This window comes from Peromyscus leucopus, chromosome 11 (genome assembly GCF_004664715.2).
Source record: "Peromyscus leucopus breed LL Stock chromosome 11, UCI_PerLeu_2.1, whole genome shotgun sequence".
In the NCBI taxonomy this organism is placed as follows: domain Eukaryota; kingdom Metazoa; phylum Chordata; class Mammalia; order Rodentia; family Cricetidae; genus Peromyscus; species Peromyscus leucopus.
Window position 1 is genome coordinate 67644754 of NC_051072.1, and position 20034 is coordinate 67664787.

Below are 20034 nucleotides of genomic sequence, written 5' to 3' on the forward strand. Positions count from 1 at the left end.
ATGGGGATGCTTGTACAAATTAAGACTGACAATACTGGTACAAGCTGCAAAAATATATAAAGTAGGATTTCAGCTGATTATGACAAAGCTAATACCTGGAAGAAGCTAAGGGCCTTCCAGAGGTAAAGCTGAGGGTCAAGGAGCCTTGGTGATATTTGGCTTTTGATTATTAGCTGTTTCCTGCTATGAGTTTCTTGTGTGTTATTGCAGCTTTCCCATCATTTATTGGACACCAATTCCCCTCCACTAATGGAACATTTAGATAACCTTCTGTGCTGACAGCTATGCACAGCCAGAACCCCAGTTCAAGCCTCCTCGAGGAAAGCCTGACCATTGTATCTCCAGCAAACTGTCTTCCTACCTATGGATTGGTCTAGCTTGGTGGTTTCATTGCACTGCACTTACAATTTATAATGGTGGGACACCTTGCACAGTGTGGAGGCAGGGGGAAGGGCTTGGACATGCCTCTACTGAATGTACCAGGCTCTGCTGACTCCCCAAGGGAGACCTTACCTTCTTGTAAGAGGTAATGGGGGGTGGGTTGGTGGGGAGAAAGGCTGGAGGGGCAGGAGGAGGGAAGAGGGGGATTTGTGACTGGTACATAAAATGAATTTAAAACATTCTTAAAAAAAAGAATAACAATTTAAAAAAGTGTCATCAATTGACAACTAAATTCCACAGATTATCAAATTCTCCATCTTTCCTTTTCAGCTTGTTTTTCTTTTATTTTTTATGTGATAAAAGTGCCAAAATAGTTTACAATAAATTAAAGACTGAGAATGGTGACTCTGCCCCAAATTTCTTAAGAAATATCTTTAAAATGTTAATGTTTTGATGATGAAATTTATAAAGGCACAATAATTATTTGAAAAATAATTTTCAAAAGTGTTTGGAGATCATATTTCTTAGAAAAATTAGAATTTTAAACGTGTTTTCTGAAAAACGGGGATATTTTTTCGAGATTTTCTACATTTTTATTAATAACTACAGCTTAAAATAGGATCTGTATTTGCATTCATATGCAAAGGACACACAAAAGTTAATTGCTTGTGCTATATTACATAATACATGTATTTTATACCTCAGAAACTTCTTTCTTGGTATGAAGAAAATTGAGAATAGAAATGAATATAAAGAAAGATAGTAACTATCATTCATTAAATTTTTACAGTATATATAATCAATAGAACTACCAAATATATGAGCTTATGTGTTCACATACTTTAAAATACTGGTAGCAGCATTTAAGGGGAAAGAACAGGGTTTTTTGTTTTGTTTTTGTTTTTATATTTTCCAGTAGCTAAAGATTAAAGATGATTTTATATTTTGACAATATATGAATATAATATATAAAAATAAACTATAAATTCTTAATTATCCCTTTATTTTTTGAAATTATAACAAAATTACATTAGTTCCTCTTTTCATTTCCTACTGCCAACCTCTCCCATTTATTTCTTCTTGTTCCCTTTCAAATTCATAGCTGCTCAATGTCATTATATAAATGTAGTGTATACACATATTATTATACATACATAAATACATCTTTCTCACTACAATGTTGCTTCTAAATATGTTTCCAGGGCAAAGCACTTACTAATAGATAATCAACTGGTATGCTCTTCCCAGGAGAAAGAGCCCCCTTTCCCAGTATTCTTTAGTTAAGGGTCAATCTTTATGTAAGTTGCCGCCTCCAGGCTTTACTACATCCCCTATGGCATGTTGGTTGTTACTGTCTCTCTTTAGCTCATTCCTGTGTGGTTGTATTTGTAAACTTTTGTAGATCTATGTTATGACATTCCTAGGAGACAGACACAATGTTACAATAAACTCCATAATCCTCTGGCTCTTATGATAGTTCTGTCCCCTCTTCTAAAATGTCCCCTGAGTCTTGACTGCTGAAAGTGAGCTGTGGAGCCATTGGGACTAGGCTTCATAACCCTGCCTGTTTATGAGTTGTGGTTTTCTGTTATGGTGTTCATCTGTTGCAGAAGTAAGTTTCCTTGGTGAGGGGTGAGGACTACCATTATCTGTGGGTATAAGGATGCATTAATGTTTAGAGTGTAGTGAGGTGTCATGTTGGTTTAGTAAAAAGGTAGTTGTAGGTTTACATCTAAGAGCCACTAATTTACTAGCCCTGGGTAGTTAGCTAAGTTTGCAGTACAGGGATGTTTTTCCTCTTTTTGAGTATTTTAGTCCAATTAGAGATCCGTTGGATACTGCCAAGCTTTACAGGACACTATTGCACCATTCAGAATTTCATGCCATGATGACTGTTGTGGTTCATAGACTTCAGAGCATTGTAGGCCTTTTTGAATTCATCATCCCTTTGGAAGCGTACATAGTGCCTCTGATATCATGAAAACTAGTACCCAGGGAAGATGCTTTCAGATTATTTCCATATAAAGAGTCTCTGGACTCTGCATTCAAAGTGCATGATATCTTCAGCAATAGGGACTTACTTTCCATCTCTGGGTTGGGAGCGGGAACAAGAGCAACAGAAATAGCTTGCAATATTTGGAGATTCTCTTGGATGGTGAAGAGGACTTCTCATGTCTGGTGTTGGGTTTTTGTTAGATAGTCTCTGGCTCTTGAAAGGACCATCATCAGACTAGATGAGAAAATTTCATTTAAATCATATACATTTAAATTTAATTTTAAAAAATACTTATTTAATAACACTTAAAATTTTAATAATACTGTAATGATAAATAATTTAACAAATTTATTTTTAATAAATTATAAGCACTAATTAAATTTCAATTTAAGTCATATACAAGCTTACATGGATTTTAGTTTTAGATAGATCATTAATAGTCTGACTTCTCATGACTTTTTCAATCAACTTTGCTGTTGTTTTAGCCTGCTCTCTTCTCCTGTGTTTACTTCCCTCTCCTCTCCCGAATTTAACCCTCCTCATGTTTCCTATTTCATTGGTCAGGTCACTTTTACTTTGCTATTCCTCTCTATTCTCCCTCATCTTGAAATACTCCCTTTTATTCTTTCATGGTTTATCCATTAAGTTAGAAAATCTGAAATAAATGGGTGAATTTTTAGATTCAGAAAAACCACAAAAATTAAAACAAGAAAAGTTCAACAACTTAAGCAGACCCCTAACAAATTAGATTTGAATAGTAATAAAAGACTTTCGGGTAAAAAAGAAAGTGCAGGGCCAAATGGTTTCACAGAGGAATTGTACCAAATTTTCAAAGAACATCTATAATCAATCATTAAAGAACTATTAAAAAGCAAAACAAAACAAAAGAAAACAAAACCAAAAACCACAAGCAGCACTTCAAAACTCCTTCTGTAAAGCCAGCGTCAGGCTCATACCAAAGCAGGTAAAGAAGACCACAGGTCAATATCCCTGATGAACATAGACTCAAATTCGTACAAAAATACTTTCAGATATACATCAAAAAGATTATATATGACCAATTTGACTTCTTCCCTGAAGTGTGTGATAGTTCTACACATGCAAATCAATAAATGTAATAAGCTGCATAAATGTACTTAAAAACAAAAATCACACAATTATCTCATTAATACATAAAGATCCTTTGATAAAATCCAACATACGTTCATGATAAAGATCCTAAAGAATCTAGGACTAGAAAGAGCATACCTCAGCATAATAAAAGTTATATATATATATATACACACACAGGGATTTAACAGGTAGCATCATCTTAAATGGAGGAAAACTGAAGCAATCCCACAGAAGTTAGGAATGACAGAGATATCCACTATGCCCATTCTTTTTCCATAAAAAATGACCAATGTGACAGAAACAACTTGTAGAAATCGGTAGGTTTTTTTTTAATGAAACAAAAACAAAATTCAGTAAAAAGAGATCATGGACACAAGACCATTCACAATAGCATCAAATAAAATAAAATATGTAGCAATAAATCTAACCAAGGAAGTGAAGGAGGTTTACAATGAAAACTTCAAACCTCTGCAGAGCAAAATACAGAAAGACTCTAGAAAATAGAAAGATATCCCATTATCAAGGATTGGTAGAATTAGTACTCTGAAAATGAACATATTACCAAAACCAATTTATAGATTCAGTGCAAATTCAATAAAAATTCCCATGTCAATCTTCAAGGAAAGAGAAAAATTCTATGCTAAAATTTATATATAGCCACAAGATACCCTAGAAAACTAAAAAATACTAAGGAAAAAGTAAAATGGTAGATTGATTACCATTCCATATTTTTAGATTAAACTATATACCATAATAATAAACTTGATAATCCCTCAAATCGCCATTCTCAAACCTATAAATTCTAAAGGACAGTAACCATCTGATAGCCACTGAATTGATAATTCACTGTAACTGCTTTGAAGAAAGTTTATAGGTATAATGCCATTTCCTGTTTCAAAAACTCTTATTACATTTTTAAGAGCTAAATATTATGGACAGCTAGAAGCATCATTGCAGAATTAAGAGATATTGTGTGGACGCTTGACTAATGGTTGTTCCATAACGATGTGGTCAAAAGTTTTATAACATAAGGTTGATTTAGTCAAACACATGCTGATCTTTTTGCTATAACACTTGAAAACTTTTTCCCATGTGGTTACTGTGGAAATTTTCAGCTCAACCAATATTCAGTTAGTATCTTTGATATATGAAACTAAAACTTATCCCTAACAATACCTTAGATAACAAATATTTCTTCAAATGCAAGAGTTGCATTGTAGACGCAGTGTGAAAAGATAATATTTTATATAATTTTTATTATCTTTAAAATGGAGGGTGAGTAATAAATTCTGATATAGTCTGCACACTCCTCCCCTCAAATCCATCAAATGAAAGACATGGACAGAAGTTCTTATTTCTGCTAACAAATGATGAATATTTTGTAATATTATTCTCTATAATTTGTCCTATGTGATGTCATTGTTATACTGTTGATCATATTTTTCATAGTATTTAATTATTATCTTGTTTATGATTTTAGAGGTTTCATGCATTATCATCATTGCATGAGCATAACAGCTTGCACTTAGTCAGGGTGCTGGAGACAGAGCCTAGAGGTAGATAGGGCCTGGCATAGGCTTCTGAAACTCAAACCCATCCCCACTGATACCCTTCTGCCAATGAGGCCACACCTCCTCCAATGAGGTTACACCTCTTCCAATGAAGCCACACCTCCTAAATCCTTCCAATCCTTTCGAAGAGTTCTACTCCCTGTGAATGATTCAAATACATGAGCCCATAGAGGCTGTTTTTTAAAGTGAAAGACCCTAACCCTTCAGGCTTACATCCCCAAGCCCCAGGAATTAAGGAACTAAAAAGAAAACTAGTTCCAAGGGCCACTTGACTCAGCCATTATTCAACCTGTAACAATGTAACAATGTAAAAAGATTTCTGTTAAGAGATGTGCTCAACTGTGACTGGGATAGTTGCAAGTATTCCAGGAAGGACCACTGAGGCCTTTGTGTAAACTCCACTCCCACCCTGATACCCCCCTTGAGGTTTCAGGAAGAATGTACCTGTTGATGTAACTGTATCCCCTCTGTGATCACTCTGTGATCAGACCATGATCTTGTGAAACGAAATTGTATGGGAATTGTAATCTTATGGCTTTTATGGGTTTTTCCTTTAAAAGCCCCCATGGGGCTGCAGTAAGATGCGGCTCTTGCTCTTAGGAGCAGAGTTTGACCATCTGTACAGTCGCTTCAATAAAAACATCGTGCTGTTGCATCAACTGGACTGGAGTCTGGGTTCTTGGGGCACCCACTCGAGACCCTAAACCTTTGGGGTCCAACAAAACCACTACACCTATACAAATAATTTATATCTGTAGAAATAGAACATTTTCTAATACATACACATGCCACTATTTGCTATAAATATATTGAAAAAAGAAATATTAATTTTATACCTACAATTTTTCAGAGAACCTAGAAAAGTCTTAAACATGTATATTTATTGAAAAGCATATATCTGGTATTCAATCAATGCTTGCCTAAGAAATATAAGATAGAAAAATGTTATATGAAGTAACGTGTAATAGGAATTGGAATTCTGGGGTCACTACTTCCTAGTTGCATATGTATGAGCAAGTTATAAAACTATCTATGAGTCAGATATCTTGTTAACAATAAATGTAGTGATAATTTTTTAGCCATTAAGAAATAATCTAATTAAATTTCCTGTAACATTTTCCCTTGTCACAGAAACTTCCTTTTTAGTATCTGTTTCCTCAAAAATAACTTAAAATGTGGGGTAAACAAAAATCAATAAAATTTACCTTTTTTAAAAAACATAAATCATTAATAAACACTGAGTTATAAGCAACTGCAAGCATCCTAAAATTTTCAGAAGGAAAAAAATTGCTATTGAAATTTATGTGGCAATACACATACATACACATGGACATAAACAGTCACATAAATAAAACTAGGGAAGTAAATGACAGATTATCCATACACATCCTTCATTGTTGTAAGCATACAAGAAAGGCATTTTCTCTTGGACAATTGTTTTTTAAAAATATTTGATCATGATATCTTGGAGAAAGTAGTCAGTTTGCATCATACAACAAGCTCAAATCATTTCTTTTTTTCTCCAATTTTAATGTCACAGAAGTTATTCAGGTTGAACAATGAAGCTTCATTAAGACTGCAGCTACTCCTATGTAGCTAGTCTTCCATCTCCAATAAATAAAATAAAATGTTGGATTTAAACTAAGAAAAGCTTTTATGATGCATGTAACTGATAGCTCATATCTAAAGTATACTCATACCTAAACAAAACAATAAAAAGTTGATAAATAATTTACAAACTTGTTTTGCAATGTTGACAGGCTATAGATTAAACACATTAAAAATATGCTTACTGTAAGTAGTAATTAGAAATTTCCCAATTATATTCACATTAACTTGCTACTGCGTAGCCACGGATATGTCCAGATTAAAATGAAAACACTGCAAACACAGAAGGGCAGGAGCAGTGAACACTTTCACTCCACTGGTGCAGTAAAAAGCATGCTACTGTACCAACTAAAAATGTTTATAAACATATCTGAGTGCTATTAACATGTGCATAACCTTCGGTGTCATTGATCTGTACACTTCTCTATTGCATATGACCAGCTTACAAATTTTTGCTTTAAAAAAACAAGAATCTTGACCAAATAATGAACTAAATATGCACAGGTTTATTTTATGAATAGTTTTGCTTGACAATTGTGAGGTTATATAATATTATCACTTGCCTCTTGCAGTTGTTTAAAAATACAACAAACAATATATATCAGTACAAAGACACATTATGTTTCCAAAGTTTTATATACACATTTGAAATTTTTCTGTAAGTTAATTTTCCATACTTACTTTTAACCATTTTATAAAATATTGAATTTAAAAAATATAGATGATAATGCTGAGCTGAATTGCATGATTTGGGGAACAAAATCAATCTGTAAACATTAAAATTTATTATTTTTGAATTCAAAGATATATTTGTGAAAACATTGCATAGGTAAAACAAAAACTTAAAGATATATACTACAAATAATTCAAGACACATATACTACAGAATTTAAAAATATGACATTAAAGAGCACTGTAGGTTAAAATGGCTTTTTCAGTTATCATGTTAATTTTTCAAAATCTAGCAAATTTTACGAGTACAAAATGTAACAAATCCACAACAGAAACTCAGGATTTAAGAAATCTCTGAAATGCCAGTGGCTGAGAGTGTGTTAATAAAGACAATAAATTGTCTTGTAATGCCGTAGGCTGGTGAGGGAGCCTACAGTCTCATCTGTAAGTATCCCGGTGAAACCCTCACCTATCACCAGGAGGAACAATGCATGGATTATTGAAAGGAGAACAATGAATTTAAGTTGTATTCTTGGAGCAGTTAAACTACTCACAATTGTGGTATCATCATTCCTCTCCAGGGCATGGACAGATAGCTTTAGCAAAAATTCTATTTGAAAGAAAGTGAATCGTCAGTCTAGCTAAATCTGAAACATCTATTGTGGATTTAGGCACTATAGAAAAGTCTTCATTTGAAGACTCCCATTTCATAATAGCTCTTCCCTCATGTAAAAGCCTGATACTATAAACTTAATCTTGTTCAAAAAGAGCTTCTCAAAATTCATATTCAAAACTAATGTATCAAAGATAGCACATTAGTTTCAGAGTGGCAAAAGATACTCCCACTCTCACCAGCCCCATGAGACTACATTCTTAAATGCTTCATATTCATATTAAAGCTTTATTTTTACAATCTTAAATTATTTTTGTCAATTTTATTTTATTGAAAACATATTTTTCCCACTCTATCCCTGTTTCAGCTCAAACATTCCATGGGGAGGCTGGAGAGGTGGGAGGAGGGAAGAGGGGGATCTTTGATTGGTATGTAAAATGAATAAAAATTTTTTCTCAATAAAAAAAAAGAAAAAATATTTTTCCTACAATATATTCTGATCATGGTTCTCCTCTCTCATGTTCTACATGATCCTTACTACTTCCACATCCATCCAATTCTAAGCCTTTTTGCCTCTGTGTCTTAAAATACAGACAAATAAAACAAACAAACTAGAATAGAACAAAATAAACAGAAAAAGAAAAGAAAAAACATGAGAAGTACACAGAGAGAGGGAGAGATGGAGAGAGAAGGAGGAAGAGCCGGAGATGAGGGGGAGAAGGAGGAGGAGAAGAAAGAGAAGATATAAAAAAGGAGGAGGAAGAGAAGGAGAAGGAGAAGAGGAGGAGGAAGAAGAGGAGGAGAAGGAGGAGGAGGAGGAAGGCCCATTTAAAAAATAAAACTGGAAACCATAAGAAATGAGACAAAAGTATGTTCCAGCAAACCACTTAGTTGATTTGAATTGATTTTCCACTACAGAGCTTAGGGCTTGCTTTTGAAGATCGTACATATACTAAGTGAGACTCCATTGCAGAAAACTAAATTTTCCTTTGTAAGGCAGTTGTCAATTGAAGAAAGTTTCTTGGTTAGGAATGGGAGGTCATGTCCACTCTCACTCCCATTGCTGGCTTGGACCTGTGAAGGCCCATTGCATCCTGCCACCATCCTGTGAGTTCACATGTGCGTCAGTTCTGCTGCACCTGGAAGGTGCTGCTCCTTCGTGTCTTCCATTCCCCATTTGCTTTTACAATCTTTCTACCCCTACTTCTGCGAAGTTTCTTGAGCCCTGAGAGGAAAGGTTTGATGGAAACATCTCATTTAGGACTGGGTATTCCAAGATCTCTCACTCTCTGTACCTTATTCAGTATTGGGTCTCTGTACTTATTTGCATGTATTGCAGGTGGCAGCTTCTCTGATGATGGCGTAACAAGAAACTAATGAGTATAGCAGAATGTTACTAGAAGTTGTTTTATTACATCCTTTTTTAATTAAGAGATTTTTCTATTCATTCTACATATCAACTACAGATTCCCCTGTCCGCCCTCCTCCCACCCCCAACACTCCCCCTCAACCCACCCACCCCCAGTCCCCTCCTCCAAGGCGAGGTCTCCCATGGAGAGTCAGTAGAGCCTGGTGCACTCAGTCCAGGCATGTCCAAGCCCCTCCCCCTGCACCAAGGCTGTACAAAGTGTCTCACCATAGGCACCGGGTTCCAAAAAGCTGGCTTATGCACTAGGGACAGGTCCCAGTCCCACTGCCTGAAGTTCGTTATATCTTTTTAAAACAAAGAAATAGCTTTTTTTTGTTTTTACTTCAGGGTCCATGGTCGATCTGTCCCCAGGTCCTTGGTCATGTGAGCAGGGTTAGGATGGATTTTTTCTCATGGAGTGGACTAAGATTCAGTTATATAGCAGTTGGTTACTCCTACAACTCATGTCCACTATTGCACCAATATATCATTTTGACAGGTAAACCTTGTAGGTCGAATCTATCTGGGGTGGAGTTTACCTTTCTTTTTTTATTACGATATTTTTTATTCATTTTACATACCAACCACAGATTCTACTCTCCCCCTTCCTTCTGCTCCCCCTAGCTTTCTCCCTCCATTCCCTCCTCCAGAATGTGGGGAGTCAGTAAAGCCTGGTATATTCAGTTGAGGCAGGTCCAAGCCCCTCCTCCTGCATCAAGGTTGTGCAAGGTGTCCCACCAAAGGTAATAGGTTCCAGAAAGCCAGCTAATGCACCAGGCATAGATCCTGGTCCCACTGCTAGGGGGCCCCTTAGGTGCACCAAGCTACACAACTTATGCAGAGGGCTTAGTCTAGTTCCATGGAGGCTCCACAGTTGTTGGTCTAATGTTCATAAGTTCCCACTATCTTGGTTTGGTTGTCTCTGTAGGTTTCCCCATCATTATCTTGATGCCCCTTGCTAATAGAATCCCTCTTCTCTATCTTCGACTGGACTCCTGGAGCTCAGCCTAGTGCTTGGCTGTGGATCTCTTCATGTGCTTCCATCAGTTACTGGATGAAGGCTGGTGAATACATTTGGGGTATTCCCCAATCTGATTACCAGAGTAAAATAGTTCAGGCACCCTCTCCACTATTGCTAGTAGTCTAATATGGAATTGTTCTTGTGGATTCCTGGGAACTTTCCTAGTATCAGGTTTCTTCCAGTCCTCATGATATCTCTCTCTATCAAAATATCTCTTTCATTGCTCCCCACTCCATATCTGTTCTAGCTTGACCATCCTGTTCCCTCATGATGTCATCCCCATTTCGTACCCTCTATTGCCCTCTCTTCCCCATTTTACTCATGGAGATGTCATCTATTTCCCTTTCTCAGGTTGATCCACTCATCCCTTTTAGGGTTCGCCTTGTTAGCTAGCTTCTCTGGAGCTGTAGGCTGTATTCTGGTTATCCTTTGCTTTATATCTAGTATCCACTTATAAGTGAGTACATGCTATGTTTGTGTTTCTGAGTATGGGTTTTCTCACTCAGGATGATATTTTCTAGTTCTATTCATTTGCCTGCAAATTTCATGATGTCATTGGGTTTTACTGCTGAGTAGTAAACCATTGTGTATATGTGCCACATTTTCTTTAACCATTCTTTGATTGAGGGGCATCTAGGTTGTTTCTAGGTTCTGGCTACTACAAATAATGCTGCTATGAACATAGTTGAGCATGTGTCCTTGTGTATGACTGAGCATTCCTTGGGTATATGCCCAAGAGTGACATCATTGAGTCTTGAGGAAGATTGATTCCCAATTTTCTGAGAAACCCCCATACTGATTTCCAAAGTGCCTATACAAGTTTGCACTCCCACCAACAGTGGAGGAGTGTTCCCTTTGCTCCACATCCTCTCCAACATAAGTTATCTGCAGTGCTTTTGATCCTAGCCATTCTGACAGGTGTAAAACAGTATCTCAGAGTTGTTTTGACTTGCCATTCCCTGATGACTCAGGATGTTGAGCAATTCCTTAAATGTCTTTCAGCCATTTCAGATTCTTCTGTTGAGAATTCTCTGTTTAGCTCTATAGTCCATTTTTTTTATTGGATTGTTTGGTTTTTTTATGCCTAGTTTTTTGAGTTCCTTATTTATTTTGAAGATCAGCCCTCTGTCAGATGTGGGGTTGGTGAAGATCGTTTCCCATTCTGTAGTTGTCATTTTGTCTTATTTGCCATGTCCTTTGCCTTATAGAAGCTTCTCAGTTTTAGGAAATCCCACTTATTAATTGTTGCTCTCAGTGTCTGTGCTACTGGTGATGTATTTAGGAAGTGGCCTCCTGTGCCAATGTGTTCAAGGCTACTTCCTACTTTCTTTTTTATCAAGTTCAGTGTAACTGGACATATGTTGAGGTCTTTGATCCACTTGGAGTTGAGTTTTGTGCATGTGACAGATATAGATCTATTTGCAATCTTCTACATGTTGACATTCAGTCATGCAAGCACCATTGTTGAAAATGCTTCCTTTTTCCATTGTATAGTTTTGGCTTCTTTGTCAAAAATCAGGTGTTTATATGTATGTGGATTACTTTCAGGGTCCTCAATTTGATTCCATTCGTCTACATATAGGTTTTTATGCCAATACCAAGCTGTTTTTATTACTATAATTTGACAGTAGAGCTTGAAGTCAGGGATGGCGATGCTTCCAGAGGTTGCTTTATTGTACAGGATTGTTTTAGTTATCCTGAGTTTTCTGTTTTTCCATACAATGTTGCGTATTGTTCTTTCCAGGTCTGTGAAGAATTGTGTTGGGATTTTGATGAGAATCACATTGTAACTGTAGATTGCTTTTGGTAAGATTACCACTTTTACTATGTTAATACTACCTATCCATGAACATGGGAGATCTTTCCATTTTCTGATATCTGCTTCAATTTCTTTTTTCAAAGACTTAAAGTTCTTGTCATACAGGTCTTTCACTTGCTTAGTTAGACTTATTCCATAATCTCGTGTGTGTGCATGTGAGTGGCTGTGGAGACCAGAGGTCTCTCTCTCTCTCTCTCTCCTCTCTCTCTCTCTCTCTCTCTCTCTCTCTCTCTCTCAATCTCTCTCTCTCTCACACACACACACACTCCCAAGTCACAGCTGGAGTTTCAGGTGGACAGAAAGACTCTATGATCCAGAGAACAGAGAGCACAGGAGCAAACCACAAAATAGTGATTTTTGTTTATGGAAAACCAGGACCACTATATTTTATGAATTCACAGCAGCTATGGTTGCCTGAACAAGATGTACACAAGATCAAGTCAATCAACATCCTAAACAGGAGTGGAGAAAGATGAGGCCATCCCTGGTTGGTGATCTGAGTTCAATAATAAACAGGCTAAGCAAGTCAGGGGCACTGAGCCTTTAAGCAGCAGCTCCCCACGGCCTCAGCACCAGCTTTTGCCCCCAGGTTCTGCCCTGCTGAGCTCCTTTTCTGACTTCCTTTGAAAAATATTCCCAGACTGATAAAATATAACAGCCACTGAACGTGATCTGAAATCTTAATAGAGGTGAAAGAGGAGAAACATGTCTCTCAGATGTGCAACTTTGCATCCCATTTAATGTGGCCTTACCCTGTTGTGAGATATTTGTATGAATTGTCATTTCGAGACTGACAAGGGCAGAGTCAAAGATTTGCTGACTGTAATCAGCAGTGGAGGTTTTGGAGGACCAAGATAGTGGAGCCAGGAAGTAATAGGGAGGGGCTTCAAAAGACACCTGGTCTTTTTGGTCTGGAAGTATGGAGAAACAGGGTTAGCTAATCATTCCTCCATCGCTCTCTATAGATCTATGAGGGTTTACACCAATATCAGACTCCTGAGTTTCATTTAATAATAGAAAAATATAAGTAATCGTTTCATTGCACCTTTGGTAAGATCTTGTGATGTTTCTACACAAAATTTGATCTTGATGATAGTGATACCCAGCTTTCCACGACTTTGCTCAACATATCAACAGACCAGGAGCTTTTGCATAGATAGTTTTGAATGGTATGAACCGGGTGGAAAAGTGGTTTTTTTTTCCAGATGCAATATAAATATGTATTTTATGTCTGTCAGTGTGTCTTCTTCTGTAAGAGTACAAATATGTCATTGCACATGTGTGAAAGTCAGAGATCAGTCTCAGGTATCAGTCCTCATCTTTGACCATACAGAAAGCAGGGTGTGTCTTTTTTTTTTTTTTAACAAGTTTTTGAGATTATAATTATATCATTTCGGGGTGGTGAGATATTAAGAGCACCTAGTTGTTTGAAACATAAAATGTTGTGAAGAATAGTGTGCTAAACAGAACAGCTACTCACAATGTTCATTTGTCCTAAAATATTAACCTCTCCAAGGTGAAGAAACCCTGGTCTGTCCAAATGGAATTAAGTAAGCTTTGCATATTTGAGAGATAAGTGAACTAATAACATTCTAAAATGTATACTTGGACTTTTATTACCATTTGGCATCATATATCTAAAAATGAGCAACCATTAAAATAAAATGCATACATGATGTCTCTTGTGTACACTTTCTTTTGAACATTAAACATGATTAAATTAGATCACTCAAAAATTAGATCATAGAGTGTTTATATGCTTCACCATTTTTCACTTATTTAATTATTCACTCAATGTGCATTATCTATAATGTGTATTAAAATATGTGTTAAACTATGCTGAAATTGGAAGCAAAGTAGAGTTGCTTTCCTTTGCAATGTGATTCTAATCAGAAAGGAAAGACCCATATGGAAGAAATATTTTAGCATAAAGGATATAGCGTCAACATATCACAAAGCTTAATAATAATATAAGTAAGAAGATGATGAATGATTAAGCAATGACTAAGAATCAGAAAAACTGTTTTTCCCCTTATGTGAATGAGTGTTTTGGCTGCTGGTATGTCTGTACATAACATGCATGCTTGGGACCCATGGAGATCATAAGAGTGTATCAGATTCACTGGAACTTAAATTGTAGATACTTAACACATGGGTTCTAAGAATCTAACCGATGTTCTGGGAAAGCAGCCAGTGCTTGTGACAGATGACCAATTGCTCCAGCCCTTATCAGACTTTTCATTAATGTTTTGAACAAAACCAATGACATTAACTAGTCTTCTAAGTAATATTTTGACATTACTTTTATGAAAACTCCACATTGTTGCCCTTACATTAATAGCCAATCATAAACTTTTATGTTCATTATACTTAATTTTCTTATAAAGTGAAAGCTAATTTTTGTGTATATTAAAGTGATGTATTTTTTAGTGTTGGAATATAAAGAAATCAGCAAAAGCTATAATCAGCTATGGTGTGTGTTTGTCTTTTGTCCCAGCACTTGGGAGGCAGAGAAGGCAGATCTTTGTGAGTTTGAGTCCAGCCTGGTCGATACAGAAAGTTTCAGGACAGCCAGGAATACAAAGAAAGATAGTTTCTCAAAAATCAAAGTGCACTTTTAGTAAAATACTATTAATATTGATTAATGTATGTTTCTATTATAACATTATGTGAATTCATATAATATACACAAATATCTACATGTATGTATATATATAATTTCAATTATACTTAACATCATTTCATACTGTGGATTTCATAAATCTAATATTTTAACAATTAACACCATTCAAGTGGTTATGTTCTCAAATACTTAGCTATACTCCCTTTGCTAGCTTTTTCTAGCTGTTTGCTAGCTAGATTCTATGCTATTTGCAACATAGAAATAAAATTATTGTAGAGCCTTCTGGTGCTTATATTTGTTATAGTAAATTTTTAAACATAATAAAATTGCTATATCAAAATATGTGGCAATTAAAATTTCAGTCAAGGTATCAGTTGGACTTTATTAAAATAAATATATGACAACATAAAAAAGATAAAATTATGGATACAAATTCAACACCTCAGATATTTACAAAGAGAAGTTTTGCATAACTAAAAATTTCCAACAATGGAACAGCAGCTCCACACTCTCACTGCTCTGCATTTCCAGCCATGATGGACTGTATCTTTTCAAATGTAAGCTACAAAAGATTCTTCCTTCCATAAGTTGCTTTTGTATAGTATTTTGTCCCAACATTTGAATTTACTGTTTCTCTTTTTTTCTGAATCTTAGACTCATTACCATGAAAGAGAGAATTAACATGTCTAACTTGAATTCATGTCTTACTTAAGGAACATTCATACAGAACTATTTCTTTCAAGTCTATTTGTATACTTTATTTCTAATATCATTTAGCATGCAGGCAGGGGTGTCTCATTATAACTGGAAATATCAAGTAACTTTATACAACAAAAATCCCAGTGAGCAAATTATTGTCTAGAAATGATAGGTTACATAAAACAATATTTATTATGTTTTTCAATTGTCAATCATATATTAAGATTCAGAAGGATCATTAAAACCTAAGGGAAAAATGAGAAGGAATATTATAGAATTAGGAAATGTAATTTTTAAATGTTATTAATGGGATTCTGTATTTTGTGGCTTTTAATAACTTTGATATTTTGAAAAAGGGAAATAAATAATGTTGTAATTAATTTCGAGTGTAGCATGTCAGATCTCTCTAACATACCTCAAACAATTATCTCCAAGAAGAAAGTAAATGAGTTCTTGTTATTTATGAACGTATCCTCCCTGAGAGGGCAGCCATGGGTCCTCTCATCTCCTCTGGGGTGTGGAGACAGGAATATAGAGGAAGGTGTTCTCTGCCATTGGCTTGTTTTCCTTTCTTCTGCTTCATTCTTCCCTTCCTTGCTCCTCTGTGTCTCTGCTGCTCCCTATAGCCCCTTCCCTGTTCTGTATTTTCTCAATGCTGATTCCTTAAGATCAGCTCCTTAGTAGTCAAATGAACTGTATTCAGGAACATACTTATCACCAATCTGTTCCTGAATGTCTTGGAAGCTGATAAATGCCAGCTAAAAGGACAATGTCTGTAGATGCTGAGAAAGCAAGGCCAATGAAGGGGGTCATCAGAACTCTAATGATGGCAATCACATAACAGTACTATGATACAAGAACTTTCTGTCACAAATTTCCATTGCAAATCAACATCTTTATTGACTGAAACTCAGTGTGAATTCAATATGGGCTGAAAGTTGGCATATAATGCTCAGGAGCTTAGAGAAAAATGGGGCAAAGGAGGGAGTTTTAAGTCTATTTACTGAGCTCCTAAACATAGAATATAACCACTATATGTGTTGAGAAGCAGATAAATAATACATTCCCTTATAGTTCCCAGTCAAAGCCAATTCCTGGGCACCGCAGCAGTGTGAAAATTATGTGACATATACATATTGGGGAGAATAACAAAAGGTGACTTTAAATTGAGGATGGTGAGTTTTTGATCCTGTGTGTGGTTCTCTTTCACAGACATTTAAAATTGTTGTTAAAAACAATTTAATGTCTTAAATATTCATTTGCCCAAGAAATACAAACGACTTCACTGAAGCTGCAGTCTGCATGGCGGCACAGTGGGGTGAACTGCAGAGTGTGTTATGACACTTTTTTTCTTGTAGATTTTTCTGATAGATAACTTTAATCTAATTTCCTCCCTTTCTATGAATGTTACCATTCATTTAAAATGTGATTTCCTGTATGCTTGTTACTAATGACATAATTTACTCTGAGATGCAAATGCTTATACATATGAACACAGACATTAAGAACTCATGACACAACAGACATCCATAGAGGTTCATATGCATCAGGATAGCTACATTTTAATTGTTTTAGTCTTATTGTTATTTTGACTTTTAAACATTAATGACATAGTATTTTTCTTGCTTTAATGTTCATGGGATGTGAGTTAGTATTACTTTTACTTTGTGTAGTAGAAACACCAAAAAAATCTTTCCAATTCTGTGTTTATTATAATGACTCAAAGTTCATTTTCCTTATTATAGTCTAATTTACAGCTCTGTCATCCTCAAGATAAGACCAAGTAGGAGAATCTTGATTAAAAATTCATTTTTATACTTTTTCATCATGGAAAAAAAGAGATGGATATATATATTCATATATATAAGCAGACAAATATTTAAAAGAATATTTACCAGGCCGATGCCTATGGTCACTTACAGAAGACAAGCAATAAAAGGAGTTTTTGCTGTAACAAAACTTCATGACCAAGGCAACTTTTAAAAAGAAAACATTTAATTTAGTGCCTCACAGTTCCAGAAGGTTAGAGTCTATGACCATCATGGCAGAGAACATGGCAGCAAGCAGGCAGGCATTACACCGGAGTCACAGATGAGAGATTACATTTAGTCTAAGCTAATCTAAGCACTAGGCACACACACACACACACACACACACACACACACACACACACAATCACACACACAGAGGGATAGAGAGAGACAGAGACAGACAGAGAGACAGAAAAAGAATGTGTGTGTGTGAGAGATAGAGACAGAGAGAAAGCAAACTATGAATGGTGTGGGATTTTTAAGCCATAATGCCCACCCCTAGTGGCATACCTCCTCCAGCATGGCCATAATTCCTATCATTCCTGTGGTGGTATTCTAATTGGACTGAAATGTGATTTTGATTGTATGTTAATAATTAAAGTTGCCCGGAGGTCAGAGCTATTAGAGCCATAGGCAGAGTGTGGCGGTGGTGGCACACGCCTTTAATCCCATAGATCTCTGTGTGTTCAGGGATACAGCCAGCATTAGAGACATATGCCTTTAAGACCTGGGGGGCTGTACATACAGACAGTGATGTGGCAGTCACGTGTTTGGGTTTACAACCAATGAGAAGGCAGAATGACTATGAAACGACTTACACACAGGGAAATAGTTCTCTTTCGGGAAGCTAGAACCACGGCAGGAGGAAGGGTAAGATTTTAGCTCTGAGCTCTGATCTCTTGGCTTTCTCTTTTACATTGGTTCTGTGTTTCTTATTTAATAAGACTGTTGGTTACATCTACACATTCCAAACAGTTTCACCAACACAGGACTAAGTAAGTATTCACACATTATGAACCTATGGAGGCCATTCTCATGTAAACCATCATAGTTAGGTAACTTTCAATTTAATTCTATTTCATGGTTTATATTTTATATTTGAATAAATTAAAAGAATAACAAATAATGGAAAAAATTTTCTAGCAAATCTGGCACATATGAAATTATGTATATATCTACATTCTTGTATCACTTGTGGTTTTTTGTATTTATATGCATTTTGGGTACAAATTAATTCTTACTATAGGTTGAACTAATCTGCAAACAGAAATCTGATAAATGCATTAACCAATTGCTGCAGAGCAGGTTGAACACTTCTCCATTGCTGATGGGAATGCAAAATTGTACAGGAACTATGGAAATCAATATGGTGGTTCCTCAGAAAATTGGGAATCGATCTGCCTCAAGACCCAGCTATACCACTCTTGGGCATATACCCAAAGGACACTCCATCCTACCACCATGACACTTGCTTTACTATGTTCATAGTGGCTTAATTCATAAAAGCCAGAAACTGGGAACAAACTACATGCCCTTCAACCAAAGAATGGCTTAGAAAATGTGGTACATTCATACACTGGAGAATTCCTCAGCAGTTTAAAAAAAAATGACATCATGAAATTTGAAGGCAAATGGATAGAACTAGAAGAAATCATCCTGAGTGAGGTTATGTTAGGGCAATGCATTGTAGCATTCTTGCCCTGTCTAGCATTGCTACAATCCAGGTGAAGTTCTGGTTGTGCCCCATCATCTTTTTGGAGATTTTGAGGTCATTGTTAGGAGTTGTGTCTCTTTCTGTCATAATAAGCTTTTCCCATTAAACATTTCAAATGCTATATTCAGCAGATCTCTGACAAGTTTGAGGATTATTGCCTATTAAGTATATCTGAGCTAAAGAAACCTTGCTTATATTTAGTTACTTGCTGAAAACATATATAGAAGGTTAAATAAGACTTATTTTTAAAATTAATTACATTGTTGCTTAACATGACTACAAGTATATTCTGAACACATTAAAGAAATTGATCCTTTATGAGGTGACCAATCATTAATTTGCACATCTTAGTTATCTTTAACAGTTTATAATAAATTAGTAGCTTTTATAAGATTAGGACTTTAAAGCTTTATCTTTGTTAAGTTTGAGCCTTAAAAAATAACAATTTCTGAATTTAAGTATTTTAGTATCAAGATAAAAATTTTAAATCATGAATATAGTCCATAGGGAGACTGGCAAGTTTACTTTCCTGGTTCTTGCATAGTGCACCATTAAAGACTGTCACAGTACTCTTATATGACTTCGTTTATCAAAAGTGTTTAAAGTCTGTTAAAGACTCTCAACTCTGTACTCGTGCAGTATCAAAAATAAAGTATTGTTTTTATTTCAAGAGTGAAGATACAGGGCATTATTATAATTGTATAAGGCAAAAACCAAGCTCCAACAGTGCAAAGAATTCAATGTTTAATATCAATTGGCCCTACCCTTGGCAGCATACATAATCTACCTTCTAGATCTCAGCTGGTTCAATCACCCCTACATATCTTTAAAACTAATGTGATCTCAGTAACTATTATATTACAAATTTGGCTGCCAGCAAAAGGTAGGTTCTTGTATATGAATGCATAAAGTGCAGTTTTAATATCTTATTAAAAAGGAATTTTTTTAAATCCTATCTTTCATAAATCTTGTTTTCAAGACAGGA